General features: G+C 43.7%; 1 protein-coding gene across 5 annotated transcripts in view; it reads right to left on the bottom strand.

Moving 5' to 3' along the window:
* PLS3 (plastin 3) overlaps positions 1-16,853 on the bottom strand; it is a 92,401-nt gene that overhangs the window by 51,977 nt on the left and 23,571 nt on the right. Inside the window, exon 1 of one of the 5 annotated variants that reach the window (XM_058714591.1) lies at positions 9,074-9,182. The exons of the other annotated variants lie outside the window; for them this stretch is intronic. The gene's annotated coding sequence lies outside the window, so the exon portion shown is untranslated. Of the gene's footprint in view, positions 1-9,073; positions 9,183-16,853 lie in introns of those variants that run through there. 5 annotated transcript variants of the gene reach the window in all.

Here is a 16,853-nt window from a genome sequence, read left to right as displayed (position 1 = left end):
GGATATGGTGTACAACCGGGCCTGAATTCAGGGCGTCACCCATAGAGGAATCTTAGGCCTATGAAGTCATCCCTAATTACAGAGTTTGACTAACAATGCGGCAATTATGAAACCACTCCACTGGCTCGTTTAACTACACTTCAACCCTGAACACAAATCTTTGCTGAGAAAGGCGTACCGACCAGGAGCTACCTGAAACTATTACTCAAATTCTGAAAGGTATGTGGCGGAGATGAGGAGGGGTGCCTGTTTTCATTCCCTAAAGCGATTCACTTGAGGAATGCAGCTGACGGAATAATCTATTTACTAATCTTGGTCATCCGGGACCACGTGGGGCAGGAGGCCCGGCGCCCTGCACTGGGAAACTCACCCGTGGATAATCAGGAGTTGCTGATGAACTCTGGATTTCTTTTTCTCGAAGCCGAAAGGGAACTACGGGATAAAAGTGGGGGCTGGGGGGGGGGAGGCGATTCAACCCTAGACCCCGCCACACTAGCGTGCCAGGGAAACACAACTGGGAAGGCGAGGCAACAAAGGGTGGCCAGAAAACATGGAAGAAGACACTATTTCACAATAAGTGAAGGGAAGAAACCTCCAGAGCCGCTGCGATGTATGAATAATTCGAGATCGGTCACCTTCCTTTGTCCACACCAGGCAGCGCTTTGGGTCACCCACACTTCACGTACCTGTGCCCACAGAAACCGCCGCCCTGCCTCCTCCCTAGTTGGGCAAGTCAACAGCACTGGTCTCCAGGTCACGCGGGTGCTCGACCCTGAGCTAAAAGCCCCGCTGCTCTTACTAGGATTACTCAAGCTCCAAACCTGTATTTCCCAATGGCTTTCTAGATTTCAACTTGACTGTCCGTCCACCGCAGTCACTCACTCCTCCGTTCACATCCCAGCCTTCATTGAAGGCTTGGCAGGCACCAGGCTTGGGTTGGGTGCTGCATATGGAGAGAATTAGGACCCCAAGTCCCCTTCTCTTGAAGGGCTTACTATCTAGTGGCAGAAACAGAAAAACAGACACATGATATTGGTGCTACCAGGCTATTAGTGTTTCCTGAGTGGGGAGGGTCAGGAAAGGTTTTCCAAAGAAGACCTTTGGTTTTCTAAGTTTCTTTATTTATTTTTGAGAGAGAGCGAGCGAGCGAGCGAGCATGAACAGGGGAGGGGCAGAGAGGGAGAGAGAATCCGAAGCAGGCTCCGCACCGTCAGCGAGGAGCCCGATGTGGGGCTCGAACCCACGAACCACGGGATCATGACCTGAGCGGAAACCGAGAGTCGGCCGCTCGACCGGCTGAGCCACCCAGGCGCCCCCAAAGACGACTTGGGAACTTTGGCGTAGAATTCCCCAGAGACCCATCACTGGTGAAGGCATTCTAGACACACAGACATAAAGAGAAGATTATACGCTGGAGCTGGAGAAAGTGTGGCCAGAGCACAGTGCCTGGGGATTATGACAGACACAACTGGGAGCAGAAAAGGTCAGGGTCCACTTTAGAAGGGCTACGCTCAAAATATGGACTTGACCCTCTAGCCAGGGGAGAAGGAAGGTCAGTGAGGAGGATCCCAGTCAGGAAAGCCAAAGCGCCTACGTTGAATTCGCTGCCCCCTTAGTGCCTTTTCAACTGCCTCTCCTGCCGCCTCAGCTTTCCCTTTCAAGTTGCCCACTTTCCTCCGTCTCCAGGGTTCCGGATCCGAGGCTGAAGTTGGGCCACAAGAAACAGAGGGAGGGTGAAGTAAATAATTAAGCGGTCCGGGTTCTCCCAGCATACCCCCTTTATTACCTCAGGCCTGGCCCGTTCCAAAAGCCTTTTAGCTGGTCTATCTCCCCTCGTGTCCCTCCAATGCCATCTTAACACTGCCAGCTCCCTGGGGAGATGATCTAAGACCTGTTCTACACGAAACAAAGTCCCACCGTTTATGCACGACACTCAAGGCCCCACACGTTTCTGTACTGATCCCTGCGTGTCTTTGCGATGTCACTTCCCATCACGTGCCCGGCACCCTCGACTCACTCGAGAAAGATACCGTTTCCCAAGCAGGCCACGGAGCTTCCCGTTCCCATTCCTTCTCCGCTGTGCTTCTCTCCGGTGGAATGTTCTCCACCCATCTCCCATCTGCCCTTCAAAAAGCACCTTTAAGGGAGTCTCTTCAGATTGAACCCACCTGAGAGTAACAAGCCCCTCTGCCGGGTACTGGCTGTGTTTTCTTCTTTCAGACAGCTCCAATTTTATTTTATTATTATTTTTTTAAATGTTTATTTATTTTTGAGAGACAGAGCACGAGTGGGGGAGGGGCAGAGAGCAAGGGAGACCCAGAAGCCGAAGCCGGCTCCAGGCTCTGAGCTGTCAGCACAGAGCCCGACGCGGGGCTCGAACTCCCGAACCGCAAGATTGTGACCTGAGCCAAAGTCGGATGCTTAAACCCATTGAGCCTGCCCAGGCACCCCCGGACAGCTCCAATTTTAAATATTTTGTTTTACTGTCACAGCCTATGTACCAATGTCTGGATGGGAAAATACTGTCACCACAAGGACAGCATTTATAAGAGAGCTCTTTGATGGAAAGGGCCATATCCCATTTTCATCTTCATATTCCCAGCCCCGATCGCAGTGCCTACAGAGTAGGTAATAATAATCATTAAGATAGTATAATAACATATCATTGTAAGCTTACATTACAGCTGACATTTACAGAAGGCTTATTATTTACGTGCATTCTGCTAAATGCTATATATATATATATATATAATGTAAGTTACATCTCTCTAGAGACGTTTTTAGAAAAAAAAGTCTCTAAACTGGGTGATACTGTTATTCCCACTTTACAGAAGAGCAAGTAAGCTCAGAGAAGTTGTGTAACTTTCCCAAAGTCACACAGCTATTGAGAGGTAGAGCCAGGTCTCAAACCCAGGTCTGCCTGCCACTACAGTCAGGATTCTCAACCATTTTGCTATTGTAGACTCCTCCACGACAGCTTATTGAGTGAATTTCTTGCCCCCCAGCAAGACCATAACCTTTATCAGACTGGAAGTACAGCTCACTTATCTCTGTATTCACCACAGCACGTAGAATAATGCACACAGTGCATTTTCAATACATATTTTCTGAGTCCAAAGTGGCCCACAGCTAGTGCCCACGACCATTTCGATCACGTTGGTCGCCCTTTAAGGAAGCTATCATTGCTTATGCCTAAAACGGCTTGTCTAAATCTATGCCTGATATTTATGTCCTCTAGAGCGGTCCTACCAGGCACACTAACCAGTTTTCCACTTCCAAACACTCAAACTTGGCTTTTTTTTAAAGTTTATTTTTGGTTATTTTGAGAGAGAGAGTGAGAGAGCAAGGGAGGGGGAAGAGACAGAATCCCAGGCAGGCTCTAGGCTGTCAGCGCAGAGCCCGATGCGGGGCTCGACCTCACAAACCGGAGATCATGACCTGAGCTGAAATCAAGAGTGGGACGCTTAACCGACTGAGCCATTGAGGCACCCCCAAAATTAGCTTTTGGATCACAACCATCCTTCTGAACATGTCCTGTTAACTTTACATCACTACTGTTTGTTCTATCCGGCCCCGTTCCTCTTTCCCTCTCTCCCACTAAGGACTCCTCTCTGTATCCACCTCTCACGTCGTCGGGTCCCGGGCAGAGGCACGACTCAATGTTTTGAGGGTAGTGCTAATTCCCAGCAAGCCCAATATCCAATGACTATGGAAGCTGTATTGGGGAAGAAACAAGAGCGTAGGGTAGTTACAGGATTTCGCCCAAGACACAAAGCTGTGCAGCAAATGTAAAATTAAAAGCATGTGGGGGGCACCTGGGTGGCTCAGTCGGTGAAGCCTCCGACTTCGGCTCGGGTCATGATCTCAGTTTGTGGGTTCGAGCCCTGCACTGGGTTCTGCACTGACAGTGTGGGGCCTGCCTGGGATTCTCTCTCTCCCTCTCTCTGTCTGCCTCTCCCCCACTCATGCTCTCTCTCTCTCTCAAAAAGAAATAAACTGAAAAAAAAAAAAAAAGCGTGTGTGTGAGTGGAGGTAATTAAGTATTCTTACTGTAAAAGCAAAAACACTGCTTTGTGGAAAGAAGGCCCACGCCTATTAGAGCGTATGGAAGATCATTGAAAAGCTCCTAACAAAAGTGACCGTGGCATTGAGAAGTATGCACAGTTATCAGAAAATGTAGATAGTGTCCCCTGTAGCCAATACTAACTTGTTCTCATTACTTAAAGGATAAGGGATTCACTAATTCTTGTATTGAAACCACTAAAAAGGATTGTGTAAAATATACAGAACACAGGTAACAGGTTCAGTAAAGACTGTATATTATAGAATTCTAAAAGTTCTTTCTTCAAAACATTAATGTTAAAACAGGCTGTAAATTCTTTTAAGTAGGCTCCATGCTCCAACGCAAGGCTCGAACTCACGACTCTGAGATCAGGGCCTGAGCTGAGATCAACAGTCGGACGCTCGACCGACTGAGCCACCCAGGCACCCCAAACAGGCTGTACTTTTGAAAAATCAGGACACAACTGCTTACCACGCCTTGTGGCACATTCATTTCCCCTACGTGACAGGCTTGTGCCTCACCGTATTTAATATTACTTAATTTCAGCCTCTTAAATGCTAAGTACAGTGAAGAACCACTCCCACTGGATGGGTGCTAATAACTTAGTACAAACATAACCAAACACTCAAGTATCTGTGTGATTTACTTTTTAAGGATTCTTTTCATACGTAAGCCATCACTATGGCACCGATAGTTCTTTGTGGGTTTTTTTTTAGTGTTTATTTATTTTTGAGAGAGCAAGGGAGGGGCAGGGAGAGGAGGAGAGAGAGAATCCCAAGCTGGGCTCCCCGATTCAGGGCTCGAACCTGCGAACCGGGAGATCGTGACTTGAGCCAAAACCAAGAGTCAAAAGCTCAACCGACTGAGCCACCCAGGAGCCCCAGTGTTCTTGTTTTGTTTTGTTTTAGCGATTAGTTCTTAAACATAACAGCTGATTTTTCTCAAGGAGCAAGCAAGTTGTCTGCAGTTATTTTTAGAAAACTTTAAGGATTTGTTGCTCTGAAAGTCAAAACAACTGAGCCAAACTCTAAATGCCCCCCAGACGTCACAGGTTCCTAGATCTGAAAGTTCAGGAAAGGTTCAAGCACGAAGAAGTGGTGATGGATTTTACTGTCGACTACTCCAGCACTTCAGCATTATTACAAACGGCTTCTGATGCCGATGCATTTGTACCGCATACTTTATTTAGTGAAGCTGTTTTTCAAGCCTAGATCTTCTGCTAATTCTACTTGACATTGCAGCCACAAATTGGGAAAACTTAACAGAGGACATGGCTAGGTGACCCCAAGTGAAACTGACAGCATTTTCCCATGAGGCACTGTTGTGTATTCTGTTAGGTTATCCAGTACTGAGGACTACAGAGAATAAAGGAACTGGCTGACGGAACTATAATGCACTTGGATTAAAACAGTATGAACACAAAAATACATTGCTTCTGTGGCGCCTGGGTGGTTCAGTTGGCTGAGCGTCCGGTTTCCGCTCAGGTCACGATCTCCCGGTTTGTGGGTTCAAGCCCCGCGCTGGGCCCTGTGCAGCCAGTGCGGAGCCTGCTTGGGATTCTCTCTCTCCCTCTCTCTCTTGACTCCTCCCCCGCTTGTGCTCTCTCTCTCTCTCTCCCTCTCAAAATAAATAAACCTAAAAAATAATTATATTACTTCAGGTAACACAGTATATCATTTCAGGGACATTTGTGAAGTGACCTGAAAAACCTTAACTACTGCCTCCATGACAAAATAGGTTTCAAATTCCAAGTCAATTGAGAAATGGCCTGTAGAAAGCTCATCAGTGACTCAAGGCTAACTCTGATCTTTTTAAATGAATGTTTATTTATTTTTGAGAGAGAGAGACAGAGCGTGAGTGGGGCAAGGGACGAGAGAGAGGGAGACACAGAATCCCAAGCAGCCTCTAGGCTTCAGGCTCTGAGCGGTCAGCACAGAGCCCGACGCGGGGCTCGAACCCACGAACCGCGAGGTCATGACCTGAGCCAAAGTCGGACGCTCAAAGGACTCAGCCACCCAGGTGCCCCTGTTTGCATTGTTTTAAAGGAGGCACAGCACTGGGGCGCCTGGGTGGCTCAGTTGGTTAGGCGGCTGACTTTGGCTCAGGTCGTGATCTCACGGTTCGTGAGTTCGAGCCCCACGTTGGGCTCTGTGCTGACAGCTCGGGGCCTGGAGCCTGCTTCAGATTCTGTGTCTCCCTCTCTCTCTGCCCCTCCCCTACTCACACTCTGTGTCTGTCTCTCAATAATAAATAAACGTTAAAAAAAATTTTAAAGGAGGCACACCATGGAGTTCTAGCTGCTAGCCACTAACTCCCCTTCCCCAATTCCCGTAGCCTCGCCCCTTTCAGTATGAACATCTCCTTGTCTATTTCTTCCACTAGTCTGTGAGCTCCTTGAAAGCAGGGTTAGTATCTTATTTGACTTTGTATCTTGGCCCACATTAAGCACCTACTAAATGTGTGTTGAAGAAACTTTGATGGAGGCAAGTATGGAAAGTGAACATACTTAAATAGCCTACATAGTTGCCTCCTGTGGTTTTAAAAAAATGCAGTCTGTTAGAGAAAGCTGTGAACAAAGTAGTCAAGACATAATAATGTTCCCACATTCTTCCCATGCAATTGCCTTATTAGCATGCTTTAACTATCTCCTCTTGTTTAATGCTTCGAGATACTACAAAACTACTCAAGATGTTTGCAGCCTGTCCTTTGAATTGAGCTGAAAGTCAAACAGAAAGAGTTGCTCCCCCCCCAACACACACGTTTGTACTTGCTACAATTTTGACAATCAGGCAGCACAGTTCACCTTTACAATGACACACATCACGCGGCAAATCATGTTTCGACAGATCTGCAATTTCTAGGTAAAACTAATGTTTGGAAATAAATGTCAATTGCCCCCAAACTAAAGCTATGCTCAAATGTCTTATTATGAGAACGTTTCAATATACACAAAAGAGGAAACAGTACAATAAACACCCATGAACCCATCACTCCAGACATCTCATGATTTTGCCCTACATAGCTCTCTTAAGAAACAAGTTCAGGGGCGCCTGGGTGGCGCAGTCGGTTAAGCGTCCGACTTCAGCCAGGTCACGATCTCGCGGTCCGTGAGTTCGAGCCCCACGTCAGGCTCTGGGCTGATGGCTCGGAGCCTGGAGCCTGTTTCCGATTCTGTGTCTCCCTCTCTCTCTGCCCCTCCCCCGTTCATGCTGTGTCTCTCTCTGTCCAAAAATAAATAAAAAACGTTGAAAAAAAAAAAATTAAAAAAAAAAAAAAAAAAAAAGAAACAAGTTCATTTTCTGGAAACACCTCTATTCTATTCTAGAATTTAGCATTGGCTAGATTTGAATTGATCTTTTTTTTTCAAGTACCAATATCTAGGAGTCACTTAAACCCCAAAGGGTGGCTAATCCTGTGTCATTTCCTGGAGGCATATCAAATACTTCCATTTAAAGTAAACGTTGCCTGTCTTCTTTTTGTACTTAATAATAATAATAATAAAAGGATAAGATCTTGAAGTAATGGCTATTTAAAAATAGGTTAGTAACCTTTCCAATAATGGAAACATTCACTTCAATTTAGTCAGATTGAAGACATTCTTTAAATTCTTACCAGGCAAGGGTTCCACAGATATTTAATATATGTCCTTATCATAGTCGAAAAGCCCCTTTCCCTGTGATGGAGAATACTATCAAAGCCAAAGATAAAACATCACAGTGACACCTCTCCTTCTCCCATCTTTACAAAGCTAAGGTGGTATTAACTCCTTGGATTGAAACTGCCTTCTCTCCTTTTCAAAGGTCTAAGCCCGTCCATATTTCCTAAGTAAACATCAACACTCCCAAAATATCTGAATAATTCATGACAAAATGTCTCTGCTGCTGATGAAATTAATTGACCTCTGAGGGGTATTCCCATTGTCCTTTCCTGTGAAAATTAACACTGAAGCCAAGGGCAACCTTCAGGTGTGTGTGTGTGTGTGTGTATGTGTGTGTGTATATATATATATACACACACACATACACACACACACACACACACACACACGGAGGCAATATATATATATGTATACCCACACATATACACACGTACACACACATCACAAGATCAGACTAGTTAACTAACATGCTTCAATTCAAGGCAAAATATTATGATGTTACAACTCAAAAATCACTAGTGATACAATTTTAGCTTTGACTTTGAGCTAAACTGAAAGCCTATCTATTCGTCACTGGACGTGTCTCCTGCATTGTTACATACCCTGCTTATACGTTCTCAGATATAGCACTTGTTAACCGAGAAAACACTTTTCACTTCCGACGGGTATCGGAGTCAGAGGTTTAGCTTTGTTGAAATAAGGAGAAATAAAACTTACATGATCCCCACCTGATGGAAACCCGGGACGAATACGTGGGCACCGAAATCACTATCAATACCACGATACAGTAACAGCACCAAAATTCCACCACCACCGATTTTCAGGTACCTTGTAAAGTATAAGCAAATACTCTCACAACGTTTGTCGTGAGTCATTTTATAAGAGTAGAATACTGGTCTAATCATGACAGCTACCTCATCTCCTTCACAGAATTCTGAAACACCATTTATGGCTCAAAGGCATCAAAGACATTTGAAATTCCATCCCCTTCACACACACACAAGATACAAAGTAATAGTTTCTGTCATTTAAGCCTTTGGGCCTCTAACTTGACAGATACGGGTATATAATGAAGATTTCAAGACCAATTTTTAAAAAAGCACAACGTCCCTAGACTCTGCCCCAAATGAAGAAAAGGCAGAATATAAAGAGACATTTGGAGACTCTCAAACTTCAAACATGTTTCTCTTCGAGTTGATTCTACTTGAATAAGTAAGGTTTCAAATGCATCTCCAAATGTTGAACTACCCAAACACAGAGGGAGAATTTCGAACTTTTTAAAAGGAAATTTCTGCTTAAATATCCAGTCATCTAAAAGTTAGAGCCTAACAAAATAATATGAAAATAGTTACCCTTCCACGACGACGAGAGCAAACCTGTTTCTTTCTCTCTGGCAGCACTAATAGAAGGAACCTCCCACGCCCAGAAACGCCAATCTGGAAACCCAACATTCTTCTTACAATTGCAACTTTAGAGAGCAAGTCATAACACTTCCTGCTAGAAAAGGAGAACACCCTGACAAAAGAGTGATACAATACTTACGAATCCCCTTCCTGACAGCCTCCTGGTATTTTGCCAAGTATTAGTAAACTCTAACTTTATGACATTAGGCAAAAAGTTAATTTTTTAAAAAATGTTTTATTGAGTTTTGAGACAGTGTAAGTAGGGGAGGGGCAGAGGATCCAAAGTGGGCTCTGAGCTGGCAGCACAGAGCCCGACGTGGGGCTCGAACTCACGAACCGTGAGATCACGACCTGAGCCAAAGTCGGATGCTTAACCGATTGAGCCAGCCAGGCGCCCCAGTGAAAGGTTAATTTTTAAAATTCCAGCTTCACTCAAATCTTGCAAGAGCATAGGGGAATTTAAAAGTTGGTTTAGGTCAAATAGCTACAACCCACATACCTACTTAGAGCTTGAACGTTAGCCAAGTAACCTGCTTATTTTAGAACACATGGAACCAGCTTCTCCCCAGTGCCCCAGTCACTCGTCCATAGGAAAGTACAATACTCAGAAAGGCAAATGAACCGTCTCAGACCACTTATATTCTCCATTGTTCGTTTCAATCTATACCTAATCATGCCTTCATACAACATTTATGCTCCTTATGATAGGCGTTGTAGGCATTGATTGCAAGTATCTGTGTCTTGTTTTCTTTCGAAAATGTAAGCTGTTAAGTATAGGGATTGTATCTTCTACCAGCATAGCACAAAGGAACTAAAGCCAATACTCGGCTGAACGGAATAATTTTGTATTCAGAGGCAGTGTCACCCAGCAGTTAAGGGCTATGTGAGTCCTTGGGCAAGTTGCTTAAGCTACTGTGCCTCTATTTTCTCCTCCAGGGATGGTCATGGTAACAACTTCCCCTAAGAATCACTTAAGACACGTTCAAAATTTAGATCACGTCCTGGCGCATGGTAGGCATTAGGTTATGCGACACCTGCTATTCTTGTTATTGAAATTTGCTTTAGAGCCAATCAAGCGGTATCTGATCAGTAAACTGCTGAATTAAGCCACCAGGTATCTGAGGATGCCCATTAGGGGAGAGGACAGAAAATCAATAGGGGTACTGTGCTCAAGAGACCACTTCTAATACTGACACGGGGCAAGTGGATCGTTTGGAAGGAAATGGAGCACGGTGCAAGCATCAGGGTCTCAGGATCGAGCCAGCCTTGAATTCCGTGTGACCTTGAACAATTCCTTAGCTTCTCTGAGCCCTAGGGTCATACCTGTATCAATGGAGCTAATTCCACATACTTCAGAGGGTTACTCTAAAGATGTGATGAGATGCAACAGCCAGAGAATACCATCTGCCCTATCTACCTAATATGAATGAAAGGGACGTAACAGATACTCCAGTCTTTTTGAAATAATGTAAAGCAACCCGAAGCATTTTCTGACATCCTGAATTCTCGAAAACAAGGAGGCAGCTCGAACCTGCGCTCACTCGTGACAAGGTTCAGGATGGTCCACGCTATGAGGCAGAGTGCTCTCCTGTCCTCATCAGGAACCGCCACGAGCCACCAGTCGATTACAATTTGCCTCCTTCACGGAAGCGCTTTCTTCCATCAGTCACAAAAACTGCGTGAAGTATCAAAAGGCAACAAATGCAGAACAGAAGGAACCAGAGGCTGTGTGTTTCCATCTGTCTCCGTTGCTGACTCACTAGGTGAAGCCTGTTCCACTTTCTGGAGTCTCAATTCCTCCATGTGTAAAAGCAACTCGCCAACACTTTGAGCTGACTGGAAGGAAGGAGGCACATGCATGCATTATCATGCGTTTTACCGACAGAAAACGGGGGCGCAGACAACTGCCTAAGGTAAGAGGACTGTATCAGTGCTGGATCAGAAATGTTGGGTTTTCCCAGTGTTACCTTTGCTGTGTCATACTTGTCCCTTCAGACCACTCAGATGGGTCTATCTCAAGCACTGTTAACCTCTTCAATAATAACGCTACCTGGAATCAGCTTCCTGGACTTTCCCTTCCGTGGCCGTCTGGATTGAATGCAAATGCTTTCTAGCTTTCTGAAGGCTATGGCTTTTTTTTTTTTAAGCTTATTTATTTATCTTGAGAGAGAGAGAGAGAACACAAGTAGAGAAGGGGCAGAGAGAGAGAGAGAGAGAGAGAATCCCAGGCAGGCTTGACGCGGGGTTTTGAGCTCACAAACCACAAGACCATGACCTGAGCCAAAGTCGGACGCTTAACTGCCTGAACCACCCAGGCGCCTCAGTACAAGGACATTTTCTTAAAGACTGTTCTATCACATCAGTAGTTCAGCCAGTTTTAGTCTGTGGCCCATTTGGTAACCTAAATGTCTCATCATCGGGTATGTGTGGGTGTGCAGGGTCGGGGTGGGGAGGCGGAGTGCGTTTGTGCGTGTGCACGTCTGAGACTCCGTCTGCGAACAGAATCTCTGATTTTACGGTGGGCAACAAAAGCTGGTTTGGGAACAGAAGACGGTGGCAAGGGTTGTGTAAGATGCTTCACGTGTTTCTAAGCAGGCCACGGAATGAAAACCACTTTTACACTGCATTCCAAGTTCACTACGATGAGTGCTGAGAAAAGCCAATGGAAACCAACCTGTTTTATCTGCACGCGTAAAGCTCTCTCTCTCTCTCTCTCTCTCTCTCTCTCTCTCTTTCTCTCAGACGGTACAAACAAATCCATAAAGTTAAAAGTTCACACACACATGCACCTCTGAGCACACACACACCCCGAAGGGCGGAAAGGAAGGAAGGAGGCACACCCAAAGTTGCCTGAGCCTTTCACAGACTTATCAGGGTAACTTTCATTCAAACGTCATGCTTTCTACCCCGCCCAGTACCAGGTATATTCTTTCCATGTGTGACATACACGCTGGAGGCCTCTTCCACTGTGCTCGGTGACGCACCTCAGGAACACTGACCTATTGTCCTCTAATGAAATTGGATTTTACCCATCTTCATGACTTACAAAGCAAACAAACAAATAAGAACACCCACAGTGAGTGAAGCATTGAAGCCAAGGGATCTTAGGTCAATTACCATGCTGGGAACTGCTACCGTATTTTGGACTATACGGCAAAGTATAGGCAATTTATACCGGGAGGAGTATTAGGCACACAACCCTCCCGCGGCACGGATGTGTCCGTTTTAACAACCAAGTGTGTCTGGTTTGTGTTATCATTCTTTTCATACCTGAGGGGGAAATAAGCCACAAATATATCTTAATTATTCCAGTAATCCAAGGGATGTCTCCTCAGTAGTATTTATTAGCTCTGCATTTGTGTAAGAAAGTAATCAAGGTTTTAAAGTGCGGTGTCTTGTTACACGTTAAATTATACACTTTGCCCTAATGCACTGAAACAAAAAATGGAAATAAATAGAAGGTAGATGTACGTAGGAGTCCTCCAAAACTAGTCAGCGGAACTACAGACGGGGCGAGGAGCCGACTGAAAAGACGTCTGTTGGGGCTACAGTTAACAATACCGAATTGTGTATTTGAAGTTTGCTAAGACAGTAAACTCGGAACGTCTCATCCTAAGAAAATGCCTACCTATGTGAGGAGCTGGAGGTTAACCAGCCTTTTTGTGGTCGTCATTTCACAATGTATATAAATATGCAATCATTATGCGGTACGCCTGAAACTAATGCTATGTTAATGTCAATTACATCTCAGTAACACTGGAAAAGAAGCCATCTGTGTTCTGTTCATAGCTAATAAAACCATATAAAGGAACAACTCAGACGTCCCACACTTTTCTATCCTGAGGGTCTCTCATTCAAAAAAAAAAAAAAAAAAGAAGGAAATGGGAGAGGAGAAAGGAAAAGACTGGAAACAACAAAAACTCAACTCAGAGTTTCCTGAATTTTTGGCCTCAGGACCTGAGGACCCCAAAGAGGTCTTTCATATGTAGGTTTGATCTATCAATGCATTTATCATATTAGAAACTACAACTGGGGGGTGCTTGAGTGGCTCAGTCGGTTAAGCATCTGACTTCGGCTCAGATCACGATCTCGCAGTCTGTGAGTTCGAGCCCCTGCATCGGGCTCTGTGCTGACAGCTCAGTCTGGAGCCTGCTTCGGATTCTGTGTCTCCCCCTCTCTCTGTCCTTCCCCCACTCGCACTCTGTCTCTCTCTCTCTCTCTGTGTCTCTGTCTCTCTCTCTCAAAAATAAATAAACATTACAAAAAAAAAAAAAGAAACTACAACTGGGAAATCTTAAGATATTTATTTAAAAATAACAATAAACTATTATGTGTTAACACGAGTAACATTTTTAATGCAAATCACTATATCCCCCCCAAAATGAGTGAAGAGTGTATTGTTTACATTTTTGCAAACTGCTTTATCATTTAACTAAATACAAAAACAGCTGGATTTCCATGTATGCTTCTGCCTTCAATGTTGTTTTAGGTTCAAGTGTAATGAAGAAAATACAGCCTCATATAAGATACATTGTTGAAAGAAGTGTTTTAAGAGCCCTTTCAGATAATTATGGATAGTCTTCCTTGTAATGCTACAGCAAAACTTGAGAAGTGGGAGTTTTGTAAATGTTCCTTGCAGTGTGGAATCTGATACCAAACCTATGAATTTTTCATACTCTGTTACATTAAAATCCATTGGTCTACCTTGCACATTAAATGGACCTTTTACCCATGCTTGATTTTGTAACATCATGCACCGGTCATTTGGAACAATATTGTGTGACTAATGCACCTCTTCCAAATGTTGTCTCACTTCATTTTACGATACCCAATCAACCACTTTCATTAAAAATACCACCACTATGACTTCACTCACATGAGGACTTGAAGAGACAAAACAGACGAACATAAGGGAAGGGAAACAAAAATCATATAAAAACAGGGAGGGGGACAAAACAGGAGAGACTCATAAATATGGAGAACAGACTGAGGGTTGCTGGAGGAGTTGTGAGAGGGGGGATGGGCTAAATGGGTCAGGGGCATTAAGGAATCTACTGAAATCATCGCTTCACTATATACGAACTAATTTGGATGTAAATTTTAAAAAATACAAAAGGAAGTTAAATTTAAAAATAAATAAATAAATAAATAAAATAAATAAATAAGTAAATAAATAAATAAATAAATAAAATAAAAATACCACCGAGCTCAGAAAAATCTAAGTATTGACACTTGATGCAAGTTTTCAAAAATTTGAATTTTTGCTTGAAAGCTCTAATTTTACCATTGGCAACAAATACGCTCAGTTGTTTTCCTTGCAGTAACAGGCACACCTGGTTCATTTTTGAAAGTTTTTAAGTAATTGCTGTGGCCCAACGTGGGGCTCAAAATCACGATCCCGAGATCAAGGGTGACAGTCTCTTCCGATTGAGCCAGCCGGGCGCCCTTCACTTGGTTCCTTTTCGATAAAGTATCTGCCAGATACTCAGGTCTGAATAATCAGTTAATGTGCCATTCAATCTTTCAAGTAAAAAGTTTGCTATTTTTTTAAAAAAAAATGCGGCTAATTTAGCTCGCAACCCTAACAACCGCACAGGTACTTTTCCTCAAGGCGGCCGGTGTACGTCCACTCCCCGGTGAGAAAGCTTTATGCGTGCTTCCCGTCTCATCACACAGAATAGTGAAAGATGTATGCCCAGGGGTGCCTGGGTGGCTCAGGCGGTTAAGCGACCGACTCTTGATCTCAGCTCAGGCCTTGATCTCAGGGTCGTGAGTTCAAGCCCCATGTCGGGCTCCATGCTGGGCATGCAGCTTACTTAAAAAAAAAAAGAAAAAAAAGATGTATGCCCAAGAGTTCAGATTTAATAAAATTAATTTTTCTTGCTTCCTTGAGGACATTCATAAATGAAACGCTAAAGCGTCGGTAGTTTTACCGTCCTTGCTTTCCCACCGTCCTTGCAAATGTTAACACGGATGAAGAAGCAGGTAACATCTTAGTGTCGGTATGCAAGTAATTTTGATCCCCAAGGGCCTGTATGCCAACACTTTTTTTGAGAACTGGTGCTTTATTTAGCAACATGTATCACGGAGTCATCAAATTTTAGAGAGACAAAACACGTACGGTGTGTAGGGCTTGACAAGAAATTTCAAAACTGAAAATATAATGGCCAAAAGTGCTCTTCTAGGGTTTAATGGGAGTTCTGTGGCTGTTGAATTATGAAAAGAAAAATTAATGCATTAGTATCAATTCTGAGAGGACCATGACATAGCACATTTTGCAGAATCAGGTTAATGCCCGTAAGACGTGAATTTATCATGACGGTATAGTTTAGAAACTTGCAATAAATTTTTTTAAAAGATGAAGAATGGCGATACATTTCTTACAAAGTTGTTTCAAAATACCCGGCTCCTAGGTGGCAAATCATTTTCCTTCTGATAAACAGGAAGCGTTGCTCTGACATCAACTAAAACAGAAAGGGTTTGAAAGCTAAAGTCTGTGTGAAATGCAGAAATTATTACTATTTTAAAATATTAAAAACTAGGGGTGCCTGGCTGGCTAGGTCGGTGGACCATGTGACTCTTGACCTTGGGGTCATGAGTTCAAGCCCCACATTAGGCCTGGAGGTTACTTAAAAATAGAAAAAGAAAAAGAAACATTAAAAATCAGGTGCGCTGTAGTATTCATGGGTAACATATGGGGTATTTTAGAGCAAGCCCCAACAACAAATATAAAGGAAGGGAGAGAAAAGATGAAATAAGAACGGTAAATATTGATCATTGTTGAAGCGGGGGGGGGGGGGGGGGGCGGTTCATGATGTTATTTTTACTTTGTGTTTGAAAATTTCCATGAAAATAAGTTTTAAAAAATTCCGTGTGCTTATAAGAAAGTATTCAGTATACTGGCAAGCAAAAACAAAATTCCTGGCTCGTATTCACTCACTTAGACAAACAGTGTAAAAGGCAGTGTATTAGATGGCATCAGGAAATATAAAAGTTATGAAACATGCCTTCCACACCCCTCAGTCAGAGCGTCTGTGCCCATATATGTAAAGGACTCCCTAAAATGGGTATCATGCCTCTGCCGTGGCCACCATAAGTGGTACCCACACTACTGCAAAGCACAATGGGAGCCGATGGAATTCCAAATCATCAATGCAATTTTCAGAAAAGGGAGAGGAAAACCGGCATGAAAAGAAAATGCGAAGAGGAAACGTAAAAACTAGGAAACGAAAGTCTCTTTGGTATTCCTCTATAAAAGGAAACGAACAAGGGATGTGAGCAAATATGGGCATGACCTCGTCAGTTTTCCACCCCAAGCCATCATCTTATTTCACTGCAGGACAGGAACCATCATGTCATCTCCTTTGAGTCAGCTCTTGCAAAAATAACTGAGCAATACATTCATTTTCCATGGGGAACACGAAGTATGCTAGAATTCTTCAGAGGACCGAAGGCAACATTTACAAATGCCATATGTTAGCATTAATTTCTAGGGCTAGTGAGTCTTTTCAGCACCTCCCTGCACACAAACGAAGCCCATCCTAAAGAATAAATCCCCATGTTAAACTAGTACCCTTCCTCGGTCACCCAAGGGGTCTAATGAGAACACTCGTTAATGAAAAATGAAAGTGACAGCCCAAAAGTCAACTATTTACTTATCAGTTTCCAGTTTATTGCCATATATTCCAAACAAATTGTCAATTTTTCCCTATTCAAACTTCAGATAAAA

The sequence above is a fragment of the Neofelis nebulosa genome, chromosome X (genome assembly GCF_028018385.1).
Source record: "Neofelis nebulosa isolate mNeoNeb1 chromosome X, mNeoNeb1.pri, whole genome shotgun sequence".
Classification (NCBI taxonomy): Eukaryota; Metazoa; Chordata; class Mammalia; order Carnivora; family Felidae; genus Neofelis; species Neofelis nebulosa.
This window is presented reverse-complemented; position numbering and strand designations above follow the sequence as displayed.